The sequence below is a fragment of the Triticum aestivum genome, chromosome 5B (genome assembly GCF_018294505.1).
Source record: "Triticum aestivum cultivar Chinese Spring chromosome 5B, IWGSC CS RefSeq v2.1, whole genome shotgun sequence".
NCBI classification, from domain to species: domain Eukaryota; kingdom Viridiplantae; phylum Streptophyta; class Magnoliopsida; order Poales; family Poaceae; genus Triticum; species Triticum aestivum.
The window spans coordinates 318,057,882-318,077,090 of record NC_057807.1 but is presented as its reverse complement, the minus strand read 5'-3'; positions in this window follow the sequence as shown (position 1 = coordinate 318,077,090).

Here is a 19,209-nt window from a genome sequence, read left to right as displayed (position 1 = left end):
CATCCATGACGATTTTATGACAGAATCAAGATAGTCATACATGTGTTGTCATAGAAGTGTTCCATGACATTACCAAAATTATCATCACGGAAGTGTCCACTTCCATGACGATAAATCATGCGTCATAGAAGTGCTTTCGTAAAGGGTGACTGACACGTGGCATCCACCATAATGGGTCATCGTTAAGCTATCGGGTTCCGGTTTGGATCCGCTAACCCGTTAACAGCCCAGACCAATAGCGATTTCCACGTGTAAAATTCTCATTCGCTGATGACCCACGTGTAGGCTCATGGTTGGGACAGATGTCTACCGTCCATTTGACAAGAATCGCCAATGAAACGTTCACACGTGGGACGACCCAATAGAGGCCCATATAGGTTTAAAAGCCGGCCCAGGAACAGGCCCACAAGATTTTGTCAGATCTAATGGGTCGGCCCGTTAACAGCCTAACATTTTTTGGACCAAATTAGAGCCCACATTAGATACAGGCCATTAAATGACTGCAATATTCTGGGCCAGTTTACGTCTCATATCATATCCGGCCTATTAACAGCCTGCAATAGTTTGGGCCAAATTACGGTCCACCTGATCCGACGCGTTAACTGACTTTCATTTCCTGGGCCAAATTATGACCCATAATAGATACAACCCTTTAACAGCTACTGTACCATTGGGCCCATTGGGGGCCTAATTTTCTCTTCGGCCTCTTAATGGCCCGTTTAACAGTTCAACCTAAACCTGGGCAAATGTCGGGCCGGGCTTGTAAAAGCCCGACCTTCATTTCTCAAGCCCGGGCCCGGCTCGAAGCCCGAAATACTCCATATTTTCAAGGCCTAGCCCGGCCCAAAATCAAGCCCGAAGCCCGAAAGCCCGGCCCGAGCGCTATTTTTTAGTACACACACGTGCAAGCCTGGCCCGAAGCCCAAAAGCCCGGCCCGAAATACAGAAAAATTGAAGCCCGAGCCCGACCCGAACTATCTTTCGGGCTGCAAAACAAAGCCCGAGCCCGGCCCGAATGTCAAGCCCGGCCCGGCCCGGCCCAGGTTTTTTGGGCCGGGCTCGGGCCGGGTCGTCGGGCTGGGCTGCCCATGCCCGGGTTTAGTTCAACCCGATATTAGTTTTGGCCTGTCAGCGGCCCTGTCTACAAATGGGCCTCTTTCGGCCCGGTTTCAATTTCGGCCATTTAAAGGCCCGAGTTGCACCTGGGCCTAATTATGGTTCGTAGTTAATTCCGGCCTCTTAATGGCCCATAGTCTTCGTGGATACATTCTAGCCCAAACTGCCTATCGGCACGTTAAAGGCCATTGAGAGTGTTGGGCCTAATTTTGGCCCGTTATACATCCGGCATGCTTCCTGCCTGTCATGTAATTGGGTCAGCCAAGGCCCAAAACATTTCAGCTTGTTAATGGCCCGTCACTCGAGCGGGCCAATAATGGGCCGATTTATATTACAAATGTTGTAGGCCCGTGATTTGTTCGCCACAATTAAGGTTGAATAGAGTTTTCAACCTATTAAAAGCCGATTTTAATTTTCCGGGCCAATTAAGGCAAGCGGTTTACTCGGCCTTTTAAAGTCCCGAAACTAATAGTGGGCCATATTAACACTAGACCTAACTAATGGCCCAAGATGATTGTAGGCCCACGGTTCGGCCTGTACTAGCGATTGGCGACCGACCAGTTTTAGTACAGAAATTATTATTTTATAAACCTAACCTATTGGCTCATTGCGCATTGATCGAAGATTATGACCTTTTCTCAGAGCGACGACAACATAAACAATAAATAAATTACAGCATCGTGATGAAGAATAAACCTAGACTACACAACAAAGAAATTGCATCATATTACATCCCCTGGGCATCAAAGTTCGCCGCCAGTGATAATAAAGGGAAACCAGACAGCAGATTCTATAAACTGGGCAGGTCGCCACCAGTGGAAGTAAACAAGCCAACAAAATAATAGACAGAATCGAGAGCACTTCAACACAGTTCAAGAAAGGTTAGCCCGGCCCAGGAGCTGCAGTGCAAGTAGCTTAGCAACCTGATGAGACTGCGCTTCTTTGATGCTTATATCCACCAACTTAAGCTGCATATCATCAATAGACGTCCTGTACTTATGGTTAATCTTGCATAGAGATTGGAGTTCCAGTCGGATTTAAGCGGAAGCATGTCTTTCTTCTTGAGCTTGTGTCACTGAGTAAGTTTGACACTACATCAAGATATGAATTTGTGGTTGTATCCCTACCCTCAAGACGTGTTGCCTTCTTCTGTGGAATATATGTTAGAGGGACAAACAATGGGTTCATCTCACTATCGTTGTGGGAGTTCTTCCTAGCAGCAGTGATGTCACCCTGAAAGAGAAAAAAAGTAGGTAGATGAGGGAGTCCTGGATTAGGGGGTGTCCAGATGGCCGGACTATGACCTTTGGTCGGACTCCCAGACTATGAAGATACAAGATTGAAGACTTCGTCCCGTGTCCGGATGGGACTTTCCTTGGCGTAGAAGGCAAGCTTGGCGATACGATATGAAGATCTCCTCCCATTGTAACCGACTCTATGTAACCCGAGCCCTCTCCGATGTCTATATAAACTAGAGAGTTTTAGTCCGTAGGACGAACAACAATCAGACCATAGGCTAGCTTCTAGGGTTTAGCCTCTCTGATCTCGTGGTAGATCAACTCTTGTACTACCCATATCATCAATATTAATGAAGCATGAGTAGGGTTTTACCTCCATCGAGAGGGCCCGAACCTGGGTAAAAACATCGTGTCCCTTGTCTCATGTTACCATCCGCCTAGACACATAGTTCGGGACCCCCTACCCGAGATCCGCCGGTTTTGACACCGACATTGGTGCTTTCATTGAGAGTTCCTCTGTGTCGTCGCCTTTAGGCCCGATGGCTTCTTCGATCGTCAATCACGACGCGGTCCAGGGTGAGGCTTTTCTCCCCAGACAGATCTTCGTATTCGGCGGCTTCGCACTGCGGGCCAATTCGCTTGGCCATCTGGATCAGATCGAAAGCTACGCCCCTGGCCATCAGGTCAGGTTTGGAAGCTTAAACTATACGGGCGACATCCGCGGGGACTTGATATTCGACGGATTCGAGCCACGGCCGAGCGCGCCGCACTGTCACGACGAGCATGATCTAGCTCTGCCTCCGGACAACACCCAGAGTGCCGCTCAGGTGTCCGCTCCGACCATTAGCTAGGAGCCGACTGCGCTAGTCAGGGACGGACGGTTGGACGCTGCCCCAGGAGCCGCAATCTCTACGGCGATAGAGCCGAGTACCAGCCTAGTCCTTTGCAAGGCCCGTGACTCCAAGGTGCCGGACTCCATTCCGGACTCCGAATCTTCCGCACCCCTTCCGATCAAACCTGATTGGGCTCCGATCATGGAGTTCACCGCCGCGGACGTCTTTCAGCACTCGCCCTTTGGCGATATCCTGAATTCACTAAAGTCTCTCTCTTTGTCAGGAGAGCCCTGGCCAGACTATGGTCAGCATGGTTGGTATGCAGACGACGAAGAAATTCGAAACCCACCCACCACCCACTTTGTAGCCACTATCGACGATTTAACCGACATGCTCGATTTCGACTCCAAAGACATCGACGGTAAGGACGCCGATGAAGGAGATGACCAAAGGCTCGTTGCCACTGCACGTAGCCTGAAAAGCAGAAGCGGAAGCTCAAAACAGCGGAAGATGCACTCAGGATCAGATGGGGCAAAGTACTCAATACCGCACACAAGTACGGCAATAGTCATCACACAAAGAGCTATCCGAAGCGGAAATTACTACCGGAATTTGATGAAGAGGCCTTAGAGCCCCCACGGTCAAAAAACAAGGAAGCCACCAGGTCGGATAGACGACCCCACGATCGATCTCAAGCGACAAAGGGCGCCGCACTCAATACGGCACGCGATCCGCCCAAGGATTCACATCAAAAAACTGGTCCAACCAGATCCATCTATGGGCCAAGAAAGCAAGCCCCAGTGAGCAATGCAATGCAAAAAATATCCGAACATCGCGGCACACCTACATACAGGGGCGCCGCACATCCCCTATGTTTTGCCGATGAGGTACTGGATCATGAATTTCCAGCGGGATTCAAGCCCATAAACATAGAAGCATACGACGGAACAACAGACCCTGGAGTCTAGATCGAGGATTATATCCTCCACATACACATGGCCAGAGGAGATGACCTTCATGCCATAAAATACTTACCCCTTAAGCTCAAAGGGCCAGCCCGGCATTGGCTTAAAAGCCTTCCCGAAAACACCATGGGGAGTAGGGAAACGCTCGAGGATGCTTCCGGGCAAATTTTCAAGGGACCTATGTCCGACCTCCGGATGTAGATGATCTGAGCCATATAACTTAGCAGCCCGGAGAGTCAGCCCGGAAACTCTGGAACAGATTTCTTACTAAAAAGAATCAGATAGTCGACTGTCCGGACGCCGAGGCCCTAGAAGCTTTCAAACATAGCGTCCGAGATGAATGGATCGCCAGACACCTCGGCCAAGAAAAGCCAAGAACAATGGCCGCATTAACAAGCCTCATGACCCGCTTTTACTCAGGAGAGGATAGCTGGTTGGCAAGAAGCAGCACCAGCGACCCGAGTACATCCAAACACAGAGATGGAAAAGGGAAACTACGCCGTAACAAAGAACAGCGCCGGATCAAGGATAACAGCCCGATGAGCACGACAGTCAACGCCGGATTCAAAAGCTCTCAGCAAAATCAAAAAAAGCCGCCCCCCAAAGATGACAGGGACGAGCTATCTAACCTCAACAAAATCCTGGACAAAATATGTCAAATCCACAGTACCCCCGGGAGACCTGCAAACCATGCCCACAGAGATTGTTGGGTCTTCAAGCAGTCCGGCAAACTCAACGTCGAACACAAGGGGCTCGACACACCAAGCGAGGATGACGACGCACCCCACAAGCAGGACACCAGAGAACAAAAGAAGTTCCCACAAGAAGTCAAAACAGTAAATTCACTTCAGATGACAAAAGGGAAAAACAGAACGGTGCTTACGAAGATACGTGCCATATGGCCTGCTCCAGAGGAGCACCGCCACTGGTTGTTACAACCAATCACCTTCGATCATCAGGAGTACTCCAGAGGGGCCTGGAACGCAGGCTGGACTGCCTTGGTCCTGGATCCGATTATTGACGGATTCTAATTTACACAAGTCCTTATGGATGGCGGCAGTGACCTAAACCTGTTATATCAGGATACAATCCGCAAACTGGGGGTAAAGCCAGCAATAATTCGCCATGGCAACACTTCCTTTCAAGGAGTCACGCAGGGTCCAGATACCCAGAGTTTGGGTTCCCTTTCGTTAGAAGTCATGTTCGGCTCACCCGAGAACTTCAGAAGCAAAAAGCTAACCTTCCACATCGCCCCATTCATAAGTCTCTATCAAGCGCTACTGGGACGTGAAGCTTTCGCCCACTTTAACGCAATACCGCATTATGCATCCCTTACACTTAAAATGCCCGGTCCACGAGGCATCATCTCATTAAAGGGAAATATCAATTGATCCCCAAAATACGGGTAATGGTGCGGCCGCCTGGACAGCCGCACACTAATCCAGCACTACTATCCCGGACACAGCTCGACGAGTCCGGCTTAAACATACAAAGGCTTAAGAGCCGCATAACCCTGTATAAGGGGCTCTGCGTGTTTACGCCAGGAGACAATACGGCTCAATTTTGCTCATGTCTCTTTACTATATTTTGTTTATTTTAATATAGATTTCTCGCACGCTTATTTTTTACTAAGTTCCTCTCTTTCACAGACGAACACCATGCTACGCCCGTCCAGGATACGGCACAACGGAGACACAGGCACAGACGTGCAGTAGGGACCCGTTTTAAGGATTCTTTTCAGATTAAGACCCTGTGTAAACCTCTTTTACTGTCTCTTGTTGACAACATCCCCCGGTTTTTGCTATAACCGAGGAGGAGGCTGGCATCTTGGCATGTGGCCACGCCAGAATCTTGCGCGTACCTGGACACAAGGGGCTTTTTTACCAAGGGCTTTGGTTCGGCCCGTCTTCATAAAGACCGAATACCTTAGGGAGTGTTCGGCGTCGCGAGTTTGGCCTTATATGCATCTCCTCGAATCATGTCTTTGGTCAAACGTTGGGTTTGCCTAGCTCCTGTGTTTTGCTGCCTTATGTTCCGCTCTATCGGCTAAGGCGGCACCAGGAGAACTACTGCGATTGTGCCCCGGTTCGGCCAGGCAAGCACCTCAGTAGAGAAAGCCGAAAACTGACTGTCATGATATAGCGAGAGACTGGTCAACCACTCGATGACTCTCGGAATCTTTAGGATTCCTCCGCATTAACGAAGGGCCGTTTCCCGGTCAGGCACACACGCGCCCCGAATTCGAGCGAGCGCGATGCCCATAGGGGCTATTAAGTAGCCCCACTGTCAAACTCCTATGGTTAAGTGAAAGTGATAAAGCATTATAGTCCGGTTGCCTAGTTCGCCGCGCTATCACCTCCTTTGTAGGACCAAGACGTTGGATTAAGTGTGAAAAGGCGCCTTTTTGTGAACACCCCCGCATTATATGCGTGGGGGCTGAAGCCAACGACTGCCATCTTTCATGTTATATACACATATACATTAACGGCCGCACAGGAGGTATTATAATTCTTGCAAGCACAAGTATAAAAAGCTCTTATATTCTATCAAAATATTCCTTTTACAATAGCACATGCTATTTGAACACAACATCCTTCGAGCACTGCGCTTCTATTAAACGAGCGCCCGGAAGAACTTCCTCAAAATAGTGCTTGGCAGGTACTCGGCTTTCGTCCGAATCCCGGGATGCAACAACACTGGCCTTCGTATCCGCCCAGTATGTCTTGACACGGGCAAGAGCCATTTGTGCACCCTCTATGCACGCCAACCTCTTCATTGCATCAACATGCGGCACTGAACCAAGGAACTGCTGCACCAAACTAAAATAACTCTTCAGCTCTGGCTCTTCCGGCCACAAATGACTCGCAACATACCTCATGGCGAGTCCGGATAACCTGTTCAGCTCCGCCCAGGCGGCCAAACGGTCGGATACCGAAAGTGGGCGTTCTGGATTGTGGAACTGCGACCAAAAAAGTTCTTCCAACTCATGGTCACCTCGACCTCGGAAGTGTTCGGTTGCGTCTGCCGCACTCGCTGTCAAATCCAGATAAGTGTTTTCCGCACTCCACTGCCAGTCTAACGGAGCATACTTAGGATCCCCAAACTTCATCCGCAGCATATAGGGCTTTCCAGCTGAGGGAGTCCCGGATTAGGGGGTGTCCGGATGGCCGGACTAAGACCTTTAGCCGGACTCCCGGACTATGAAGATACAAGATTGAAGACTCCGTCCCGTGTCCGGATGGGACTTTCCTTGGCGTGGAAGGCAAGCTTGGCGATACGATATGAAGATCTCCTCCCATTGTAACCGACTCTGTGTAACCCTAGCCCTCTCCGATGTCTATATAAACCGGAGAGTTTTAGTCCGTAGGACGAACAACAATCATACCATAGGCTAGCTTCTAGGGTTTAGCCACTCCGATCTCGTGGTAGATCTACTCTTGTACTACCCATATCATCAATATTAATCAAGCAGGAGTAGGGTTTTACCTCCATCGAGAGGGCCCGAACCTGGGTAAAAACATCGTGTCCCTTGTCTCCTGTTACCATCCGCCTAGACGCACAGTTCGGGACCCCCTACCCGAGATCCGCCGGTTTTGACACCGACATTGGTGCTTTCATTGAGAGTTCCTCTGTGTCGTCGCCTTTAGGCCCGATGGCTTCTTCGCTCGTCAATCGCGATGCGGTCCGGGATGAGACTTTTCTCCCCGGACAGATCTTCGTATTCGGCGGCTTCGCACTGCGGGCCAACTCGTTTGGCCATCTGGAGCAGATCGAAAGCTACGCCCCTGGCCATCAGGTCAGGTTTGGAAGCTTAAACTACACGGCCGACATCCGCGGGGACTTGATCTTCGACGGATTCGAGCCACAACCGGGCGCGCCGCACTGTCACGATGGGCATGATTTAGCTCTGCCGCCGGACAACGCCCAGAGCGTCGCTCAGGTGTCCGCTCCGACCATTAGTTCGGAGCCCACTGCGCTAGTCGGGGATGGACGGTTGGACGCCGCCCCGGAAGCTGCAACCTCTACGGCGATAGAGCCGGATACCAGCCTAGTCCTTCGCAAGGCCCGTGACTCCAAGGTGCCGGACTCCGCTCCGGACTCCGTAAATCCCGCACCTCTTCCGATTAAGCCCGATTGGGCTCCGGTCATGGAGTTCACCGCCGCGGACGTCTTTCAGCACTCGCCTTTTGGCGATATCCTGAATTCATTAAAGTCTCTCTCTTTGTCAGGAGAGCCCTGGCCGAACTACGGCCAACACGGTTGGGATGCGGACGACGAAGAAATTCGAAGCCCACCCACCACCCACTTCGTAGCCACTGTCGACGATTTAACCGACATGCTCGACTTTGACTCCGAAGACATCGACGGCATGGACGCCGATGAAGGAGACGATCAAGAACCAGCACCTATAGGGAACTGGAAAGCCACCTCGTCATATGACATATACATGGTGGACACCCCTAAAGCGGGGGATGGCGAGGAAAAACGGAGGATGATCCCTCCAAGAAGCAACCCAAGCGCCGACGTCAGCGGCGCCGCTCTAAGTCCCGCCAAAGCAAAAACGGCGATTCCGGCACCGGAGATAACAACACGCCGGACAGTGCCGAAGACAACCCCCTCCAGCAGGATTCAGTGCAGGAGGACGAAGGAGCCAGCCCTCATGAGAGAGCGGCCGACAAAGAGGTTGAGGATGACAATTATATGCCTCCGTCCAAGACGAGGCAAGCCTTGACGACGACGAATTCGTCATGCCAGAGGATCCCGTCGAACAAGAGCGTTTCAAACGCAGGCTTGTGGCCACGGCAAGCAGCCTCAAGAAGAAACAGCAGCAGCTTAGAGCTGACCAAGACTTGCTAGCCGACAGATGGACCAAAGTCCTGGCGGCCGAAGAGTATAAACTAGAAAGCCCATCCAAGAGCTACCCAAAGCACAGGATACTACCCCAACTTGAGGAGGAAGAAACTAAACCTACATCACCAGCGTACGATGCGCCCGACCGGCCGCCCCGTGGCCGCGATAGAGAGGCCTTCGGGCCCTCGACCCAAGCCGCACCCCGACACCGCTCAAAACATACCAGAGTACGGGGAGACGCAACAAACCTGCGAGACATCTTGGAGAATAAGGCAAGGCAAACAAGATCGATCTACGGATCACATGGGCGCCCCGCTTCACGTGACGCTAACCGTCACGCCGGACATAATAAGTACGGCCCGGCCGAATACAACAGACCGAGCTCATCCATGCTGCGTCGTGATATAGCCCAGTACAGGGGCGCCGCACACCCACTATGCTTCACAGACGAAGTAATGGATCGTCAAATCCCCGAGGGCTTCAAACCCGTAAACATCGAATCATACGATGGCACAACAGATCCTGCGGTATGGATCGAGGATTATCTCCTTCATATCCACATGGCCCGTGGTGATGATCTACACGCCATCAAATACCTCCCGCTCAAGCTTAAAGGACCAGCTCAACATTGGCTTAATAGCTTGCCAGCAGAGTCAATTAGTTGTTGGGAGGACCTGGAATCCGCATTCCTTGACAACTTCCAGGGCACTTATGTGCAACCACCAGACGCCGATGACCTAAGCCACATAATCCAGCAGCCAGAGGAATCGGCCAGACAATTCTGGACACGGTTCCTAACCAAGAAAAACCAAATAGTCGACTGTCCGGACGCCGAGGCCCTCGCAGCCTTCAGGCACAACATCCAAGACGAATGGCTTGCCTGGCACCTAGGACAGGAAAAGCCAAATCTATGGCAGCCCTCACGACACTCATGACCCGCTTTTGTGCGGGAGAAGACAGCTGGCTAGCTCGTAGCAATAACATAACCAAGAGCCCCGGCAATTCGGATACCAAGGACAACAACGGCAGGTCACGTCGCAACAAGCATAAGCGCCGCATTAACGGTGACAATACTGAAGATACGGCAGTCAATGCCGGATTCAGAGGCTCTAAACCCGGTCAGCGGAAGAAGCCATTCAAAAGAAACCCTCCGGGCCCATCCAGCTTAGACCGGATACTCGATCGCTCGTGCCAGATACACGGCACCCCCGAACAGCCAGCCAATCACACCAACAGGGATTGTTGGGTGTTCAAGCAGGCAGGCAAGTTAAGTGCCGAAACCAGAGACAAGGGGCTACATAGCGATGACGAGGAGGGGCCCCGGCCGCCGAACAACAAAGGACAGAAGGGATTTCCCCCGCAAGTTCGGACGGTGAACATGATATACGCAACCCACATCCCCAAAAGGGAGCGGAAGCGTGCTCTCAAGGACGTCTATGCGTTGGAGCCAGTCGCCCCAAAGTTCAACCCATGGTCCTCCTGCCCGATCACCTTCGATCGAAGGGACCATCCCACCAGCATCCGTCACGGCGGATTCGCCGCATTGGTCCTAGACCCAATTATCGACGGATTTCACCTTACCAGAGTCCTAATGGACGGCGGCAGTAGCCTGAACCTGCTTTACCAGGACACAGTGCGAAAAATGGGCATCGATCCTTCAAGGATTAAACCCACAAAGACAACCTTCAAAGGCGTCATACCAGGTGTAGAGGCCAGCTGTACAGGCTCGGTTACACTCGAAGTGGTCTTCGGATCCCCGGATAACTTCCGGAGCGAGGAGTTAATCTTCGACATAGTCCCATTCCGCAGCGGCTATCACGCCCTGCTTGGACGAACCGCATTTGCAAAATTCAATGCGGTGCCGCACTACGCATATCTCAAGCTCAAGATGCCAGGACCTCGCGGAGTCATCACGGTAAACGGAAACACCGAACGCTCTCTCCGAACGGAGGAGCACACGGCGGCCCTGGCGGCGGAAGTACAGAGTAGCCTCTCAAGGCAGTTCTCCAATCCAGGCGTCAAACGTCCGGACAACGTCAAGCGAGCCCGAAGTAACCTACAACAAATCCGGCTGGCACGTTCCGAGCAAGCATAGCAGTGCGGCCCCAACCCCAGCCCCCGCCAAATGGCGATACTGGTACCACGCGTACATAATTACGCCTTAGAGATACCATGGGCATAAGGGGAGGGGCACAACTATGGCATGCCCAGAATGCGGCTCAACCGCACTAAGGGGCTCCCTATTTCGCCGTTTTCCTTTTTACACACTTTCAGGACCCAACTATTCGGAAGGCCTGTCCGGCAATACACTCGCCGAACCCACGATGCAACAGCCAGGGAGAGAGCAAGCCACGTCAAACGTCCAGGTGGTCTCTATAACGAGTTTAATACCTGTTTTACTTACAATCCCGCAGCTTGCCCCTGGAGGGGAACATGTCACATACTCCCATCTCTTGCTTACCACACTTCTTGTATCGTTCTGCTTTCGCAGCAGCCCTGTTTTAATAAACAATATATAGCTCTTATCTATTATTGTACTTATCTATTTTTTATATACAAATATGTTCAGTCATGACATTCTGCAACCGTACACTTTGGTACGGACAATACACCAGGGGCTTACAACACCCCATAACATGGTGTGAGAAGACCGAACACTCTCATGAGTGCGGCACCCCGAACTTATAGCACTATATGCATCGGCTCCGAATCATGTCTTTGGTCAATAGTTGGGTTTGCCCGGCTCCCATGTTTTGGTACCTTACGTTCCGCATTGTTGGCTAAGGTAGCGCTGGGAGAACTACTGCGATTGTGCCCCAGTTGAGCTGGGTTAACACCTCAGTAGAGAAAGCTAAAACTGACTGTCATGATAGTGCGAGAGACCGGTCGCTGTTCGCGAGGTTTTTTCGAGTCCTTAAAGACTTATGCCGCTTCGAGCGAGGAACCGGACTTATCCGGCCTAGGCGTGGATAGCGCCCCGAACTCGGTCTTCCGAATACTAGGGGCTTCGCCGAAATTTAAAATTATAGAATTCTATGGCTAAGTGAGAGTGATAAAGCATTATAAGTCCGACGGCCTGGTTCGTTGTGCTGAACGCCTCCCTAGATGGACCCAAGAATGGGAACAAGAGCGCTCAGGTTTATCCCGAACACCCCAGCACTCGTGGCATGGGGGTCGAAGCCGACGACTTGCATCTCTCAGATTTGATAAACGGCCGCACAGAAGGTAATATTTTAAATTAACAAGCGTTGCTTAACGCATATGAACAAAGTTTCAGCGTACAGGATAACAAATGCGAGTCTACTCAAAAATTACATCTTTGGAGCACTCATCCGCTATACGGCGGGCACCCTTCAGAACGCCATTATAATACATCTCGGGCGTACGATACTCCTTGCCCGGCGGTGGCGCGTCCGTCAAAAGCTTCTCCGCGTCTAGCTTGCCCCAGTGCACCTTAGCACGGGCAAGGGCCCGACGGGCACCTTCAATACAAACGGAGCGCTTGACGACCTCAATCCACGGACACGCGTCCACCAGCCGCCGCACCAGACCGAAGTAGCTCCCAGGCATGACTTCTCCAGGCCACAGCCGAGCTATGAGGCCCTTCATGGCCTGTTCGGCCACCTTGTGGAGCTCGACCAGCTGCTTCAGCTGGTCGCTCAGGGGCACCGGATGTTCGGCCTCAGCATACTGAGACCAGAACACTTTTTCCGTCGAGCTCCCCTCTTCGGCTCGGTAGTATGCGGCGGCATCAGACACACTACGGGGCAGATCGGCGAACGCTCCTGGAGAGCTCCGGATTCGGGTAAGTAGCAGATAATTAACTTTTATATTTTTGCTTTGCATAAAGAATGCCTTGCCCGCCGCTATCTTCTTCATCGCCTCGATCTCCTGAAGGGCCTTCTAGGCTTCGGCCTTAGCGGTCTTAGCACTCTCAAGAGCCAAGGCAAGCTCGAACTCTCGAGTCTTCGAGTCACGCTCCAAACTCTCGTGTTTTTCCACGAGAGCCTGGAGCTCTTGCCGCACCTCCGCCACCCGCGCCTCCTGCTTCTCTCGCTCGGTGCGCTCCAAGGCCGCACTCTTTTCGGCCTTGGAGACCGCCTCCTCCAGGGTCGCCACCTCGGTCGTGGCTCCTGCAACATTTATGTTGGTCCTGTTATTATTTGCAACCAAGTATTTCTATATACATTTACAGGAGGTACTATGTACCCTCTTTATCCTCGAGCTGCTTCTTGGCACGGCCGAGCTCGCTCTCGGACCGCTCGAGGCTTTCCTTCAATGCATTGACCTCCGCAGTCAGTGCGGCAGAGGTCAGCAGCGCAGCCTGCATTCCCATATTGACACATTTCTATTAGACTCCTGCGTATATCTTTTTAGATCCTCAGCTCGGCTTTTCTTTCCGAACACCGAACTGAGCATCAGGGGCTACTGTCTATGCGTTAATATTTTTTTATATGTTTTTAACACATACCTCAAAGCCTGTTAACAGGCTTGTACAAGCTTCCGTTAGCCCGCTCTTGGCGGACTGAACCTTCTGGATCACCGCACTCATAACAGTGCGGTGTTCCTCGTCGATGGAGGCGCCGTTAAGCACCTCCAACAAATTGTCCGGCGCCTCCGGATGGACGGGGGTCGCCGGCGTCGTAGGCTTGCCCTTCTTATGAAGGCGCCGCCTGTCGGACTCTGGAACCGTTGATGGTTCCGGAGCAGTGTCCGGCCCGGGGCCGGACTTAGATCCCTCCGGGGCTTTACCCCCTTCGGGCCTGGAGTCCGGGAGATCGCCTTGCGGCGCCTCCAGGACCACCTCCTCCTGGTTTAGTCCCTTTCGGGACCCCACCTCGACATCATCCGCAGGGAGCGGGGAGGAGGCCGTCGGAAGTGAAGCACTATTCACGTCCGACGAATTCAGGGAGCCGCTCGACGAATCGCCGAGCTGAGCTCTGGGCGGACTGCATAATTAAATTCGGTGTCAGAAGCTATCGAATAATAGAGGAGTGCAATAAGTCATTCGGGTAGCCGGACACTTACGATTTTGCCAGGGGCTTGACCCTGGATGGCCATTCCTCCCCGCCGTCTTCGGCATCGGGGGCGTAGTCCGGCAGAAGGGTCTTCCCCTTCTTGGACCCTCCGGCTTCCCCAGTTGGGGCGGCCTTTCTTTTCTTTCCTCCCCCCGTTGGAGGGGGAGAGGCATCTTCTTCTTCTTCCTCCTCCTCGTCTTTGGAGGCGGAGGGTGCGTCGGGGTTGTCGGGCAAATCCGACACCGCCAGGCGCCGGGAACTCTTTCGGGTCCCCGTGGCCTTATTCTTGGCCTTCTTTTCCGGCACCACGTGGGGTGCCGGAACCAGCAGCCCTGTCAATTGGGCGTCCGCTGGGTCTTCTGGAAGGGGAGCCGGACAGATAACCTTCCCGGACTTCTTCAGCCAGTCCTGTCAAAGGTAGGGGACTTTAGATCCCGCATAGAGTCAAACTATGAAAGACAAAAAGTCCCGTAAAGGGTAGAATAGCTTACCTCGTTGGCCTGGCGCCGCGAGCTGAATCCGCGATCCTCGGTAGCGGACGCGGGGGCCTCGGCGCCCTTGAACAGCACCTTTCAGGCATCTTCGTACGTGGTGTCGAAGAGCCCGCTCAAGGTTGGGTGTTGTGCCGGATCAAACTCCCACAATTTGAAGGCCCGTTGTTGGCATGGGAGGACCCGGCGGATAAGCATGACCTGGACTATGTTGACGAGCTTGAAGTTCTTGCTCACTAGCTTTTTGACGCAGGTTTGGAGTCTGGTCAGCTCTTCCGAATCTCCCCATGTTAGGCCCGTCTCTTTCCAGGAGGTGAGTCGTGTGGGAAAACCAGATCGGAATTCGGGGGCCGCTTCCCATTTGGGGTCGCGTGCCTCGGTGATGTAGAACCACCCCGATTGCCATCCTTTTATTGTCTCCATGAAGGAGCCCTCGAGCCATAGGACGTTGGCCATTTGGCCCACCATGGCACCTCCGCACTCCGCTTGGCGGCCGCTCACCACTTTCGGCTTGACATTAAAAGTCTTCAGCCATAAGCCGAAGTGGGGCTGGATGCAGAGGAAGGCCTCACACACGACGATGAACGCCGAGATGTTGAGGATAAAGTTCGGGGCCAGATCGTGGAAGTCCAGGCCATAGTAGAACATGAGCCCCCGGACGAACGGGTGAAGAGGAAAACCCAGTCCGCGGAGGAAATGGGGAAGAAAAACAACCCTCTCATGGGGCCTGGGGGTGGGGATGAGTTGCCCCACATCTGGAAGCCGGTGCGCGATGTCGTCAGACAAGTATCCGGCCTTCCTCAACTTTTTGATTTGCCCCTCCGTGACGGAGGAGGCCATCCATCTACCTCCCGCTCCGGACATGATTGGAGTAGGTTGAGGTGGGAAGTGCGGGCTTGGGCGTTGGAGCTCGAGCGCGCAGGGACGGATAAGCAGAAGAGGAAGAAGGCGTGAATGGAAAGGGCGGATTCTTATCCCCTTATATGGGCGGCCAAAACTACGAGCCCCCACCGGCCTAATAAAACTCGCTTATCTCCCAAGCGCCGCGGTTAATGGCGCGGTTGGGTTACCCACGCCCGTATTGATGAGAATCCCGGAATAAGGGGACACGATCTCTGCTTTGACAAGACGTGCCAAGGAAACCGCCTCGCTAAACGCGCTGAGGTGGAACAGTAAAATGAATAAAAGCCTGGCCGTGGCATGATGTCACGCCGCGGAATACGTCAGCAGATCCGATTGATGCAAATATTATTCTCTCTACGGTGGAATGTGGAACTTATTTTGCAGAGCCGGACACTACCCTGGTGTTCAACATCTTCTATGGAATATTCGGAGGAGGAACCCGCCTTGCAATGCCGAAGACAACTTGCGCGCCGGACTCGTCGTCATTGAAGCCTGGTTCAGGGGCTACTGAGGGAGTCCTGGATTAGGGGGTGTCCGGATGGCCGGACTAAGACCTTTGGCCGGACTCCCGGACTATGAAGATACAAGATTGAAGACTCCGTCCCGTGTCCGGATGGGACTTTCCTTGGCGTGGAAGGCAAGCTTGGCGATACGATATGAAGATCTCCTCCCATTGTAACCGACTCTGTGTAACCCTAGCCCTCTCCGGTGTCTATATAAACCAGAGAGTTTTAGTCCGTAGGACGAACAACAATCATACCATAGGCTAGCTTCTAGGGTTTAGCCACTCCGATCTCGTGGTAGATCTACTCTTGTACTACCCATATCATCAATATTAATCAAGCAGGAGTAGGGTTTTACCTCCGTCGAGAGGGCCCGAACTTGGGTAAAAACATCGTGTCCCTTGTCTCCTGTTACCATCCGCCTAGACGCATAGTTCGGGACCCCCTACCCGAGATCTGCCGGTTTTGACACCGACACCAGCCGTGATATCTCCGGCCTGACGTAGCTCCTCCTTCATAGCTCTCATTGCAGAGCGAGTATCCTTGGCCTCAGCAGTGATCTTCTCAAGGTCCTTCTGAGCCGCCCTCTCTTCTTGTTCGAGAAATTTACAGCGGTCGGCAGCATCCTTTAATTATATAGCCATCTCGGCTATCACTTTCTTACTCTGGCAGTGAGCAGCCTGTTCGGCTTTTAGCTCTTCAGCCGCCTTAACGGCAGCCGCATCACTTTTCCTAGCTTGCTCCTTGGCTCGGGCAAGTTCCGCCCGAATGTTCTCCACGGCAGCAGCACCATCTACATTAAGCACATATATTATAAGGCACGAGCATCGAACTTCTCTTATCAGATGTCTGTGGAGCATACCTTGTGCCTCGTCTAGCCGCTTATTTACAAGCGCGATGTCGGCATCCGCCACGTCAAGTTGCCGCTTTAGCTCGGCAGGTTCATCAGTCCGGCTAGCCACCAAATGCCTTGCCACCTTCATAAAAAGGTGACACATTACACCTGGGGTTATGATCCTCTGTGCGCCATCACTTTTGATGACACACAGAGTCTCAGGGGCTACTATTTATACAGGGTGCATTTTATATATGCGGCTCTACCAAAAGGTACACCTTTTCACGTACCTCAAAGCCTGTCAGTAAACTCCTAGCGGCCTCGTACAATCCGCTTTCTGCGGATGAAATCCTTCCTATCACCATGTTCATCAACGTACGGTGTTCTTCTGAGACGGACGCTCGCCCGAGCAGATCCCTCAGCCCTTCCGACCGCGCACCAGAAGGTGCCGGAATAGCCCGATGACCTTTTTCAGGGTCCGGACTTGAAAAAACCCTCCGAGACAACACCTCGGGGTCGCCTGCCTCGTAAGACGGTGCAGCTAGGGGAGGCGTTTCGCTCTCCATCATCTCCGGACAAAGATCCCCTGAAGACGAGCTCTGCTGAGAAGGGTTGAGATCCGAACTGCAAGGTAATATTTCGGTTATCTTCCTCAGAAATAAAATAGGGATGCCACCCATTTTGGAACCCCTCTCTTTACTTACGACTCAGAGGAGAGCTGATCCGCTTGAGAGCGCAATGCGGCCGGGGCACTCTCTAGCGCCGGACCCTCTGACGAAGATTTCTTCCCCCGTTTTGAGGTCATCCCCTCCGGGTCTTCAGATGCAGTCCTTTTCTTTCCCAGATTGGGGGAATTCTCAATTCCTCCCTTCCTGATAGCCTCCTTCGCGGAGATGGTAGCTCCTTGGTTCCCCTCTTCGCCCTCTGCCGAAAGTATAATCTCCAGCATCCTGGTTAACACGGGATCCGGCACGGTCTCGGGCAGGGGGGCTGGACACCTGATAAGCTTTGCCTTCGCTATCCACTCCTGTTTAAAGGATAGTTCTGTTAAAGGGCAATTTTATTATGAAAATATGGATGGCGTGTCCAAATACGGGGCTACTTACCTGAGCATCCGGGCGATTGCAACTCAGACCTGCGTCCTCGGACAAGTCCGGACACCTTGCTTGTGATCCGAAGAACAATTTGTACATCTCCACGGGCGTCACGCCCATAAAATGTTGGAGGACTCGCGGTCCCTCCGGATTAAATTCCCACAGGCGGAGAGGGCGACGTTTGCAGGGCAGCATGCGGCGAATCAACATAACTTGCGCCACTACGGTCAAGTTAATATCTCTTTCTAGGAGATCTCGAATGCGGTCCTGCAGTAGGGGCACGTCTTTGGATGGCCCCCAGATAAGCCCTTCATTGACCCATGACGCTCGCCGTGGTGGGGGACCCGAGCAAAAAGCAGGTGGCACCACCCATGTGGTGCCCCTGGGGGCTGTGATGTAAAACCAGTCCCGTTGCCATAAGACGAACTCCTCTTGGAAAGAGCCCTGGGGCCATGGAGCGTCGGCCATCTTGCTTATGATAGCTCCTCCGCATTCAGCGTGCCGCCCCTCAATCATCTTCGGTTCCACCTTGAAGGTTCTAAGCCACAATCCGAAGTGAGGAGTAATATGGAGGAAGGCCTCACACACGACAATGAATGATGAGATTTGGAGGACGGACTCCGGAGCTAAGTCGTGGAATTCCAGCCCGTAATAAAACATAAGCCCCTCACGAAGGGATTAATCGGGAAGCCTAGCCTCCGAAGGAAGTGAGAGGTGAACACCCCGCTCTCACCGGGCTGGGGAGTGGGAATGGCCTTCCCTTGAGCTGGCAGCCTATGCGAGATTTCGCCGGTTAGGTACCTGGCATCTCTCAGCTTTTGCACGTCTTCTTCTGTAATGGTGGAAGGCATCCACCGGCCTTGAAGGTCGGAGCCGGACATCGTCGAAGGTCCGAAGCGCCTAAAACTAGAGCTTTGGGTGTTGGAACTCGAAGCGAGGGGCGGATTCGATTGGATTGAAAAGAAAGGAGTCGAGCCTTGGTCTCTTTATAAAGGAGTTGAATACCAAGAGCCCTCCTCGTAACCGTTTGGGACTCGCTTTCAATTAGGGAGTCATAGCAAAGGCGCGGTTGGGTTACCCACACCCGTATTGATGAGAATCCCGGAATAAGGGGACACGATCTCTGCTTTGACAAGACGTGCCAAGGAAACTGCCTCGCTAAACGCGCTGAGGTGGAACAGTAAAATAATTCGAATAAAGACTTGGCCATGGCGTGATGTCACGCTATGGAATATGTCAGCAAATTAGATTTGTGCAGATGTTATTCTTTCTACGGTGGTATGTGGAATTTATTTTGCAGAGCCGGACACTATCCTTGTGTTCAACATCTTCTATGAAGTATTCGGAGGAGGAACCCACCTT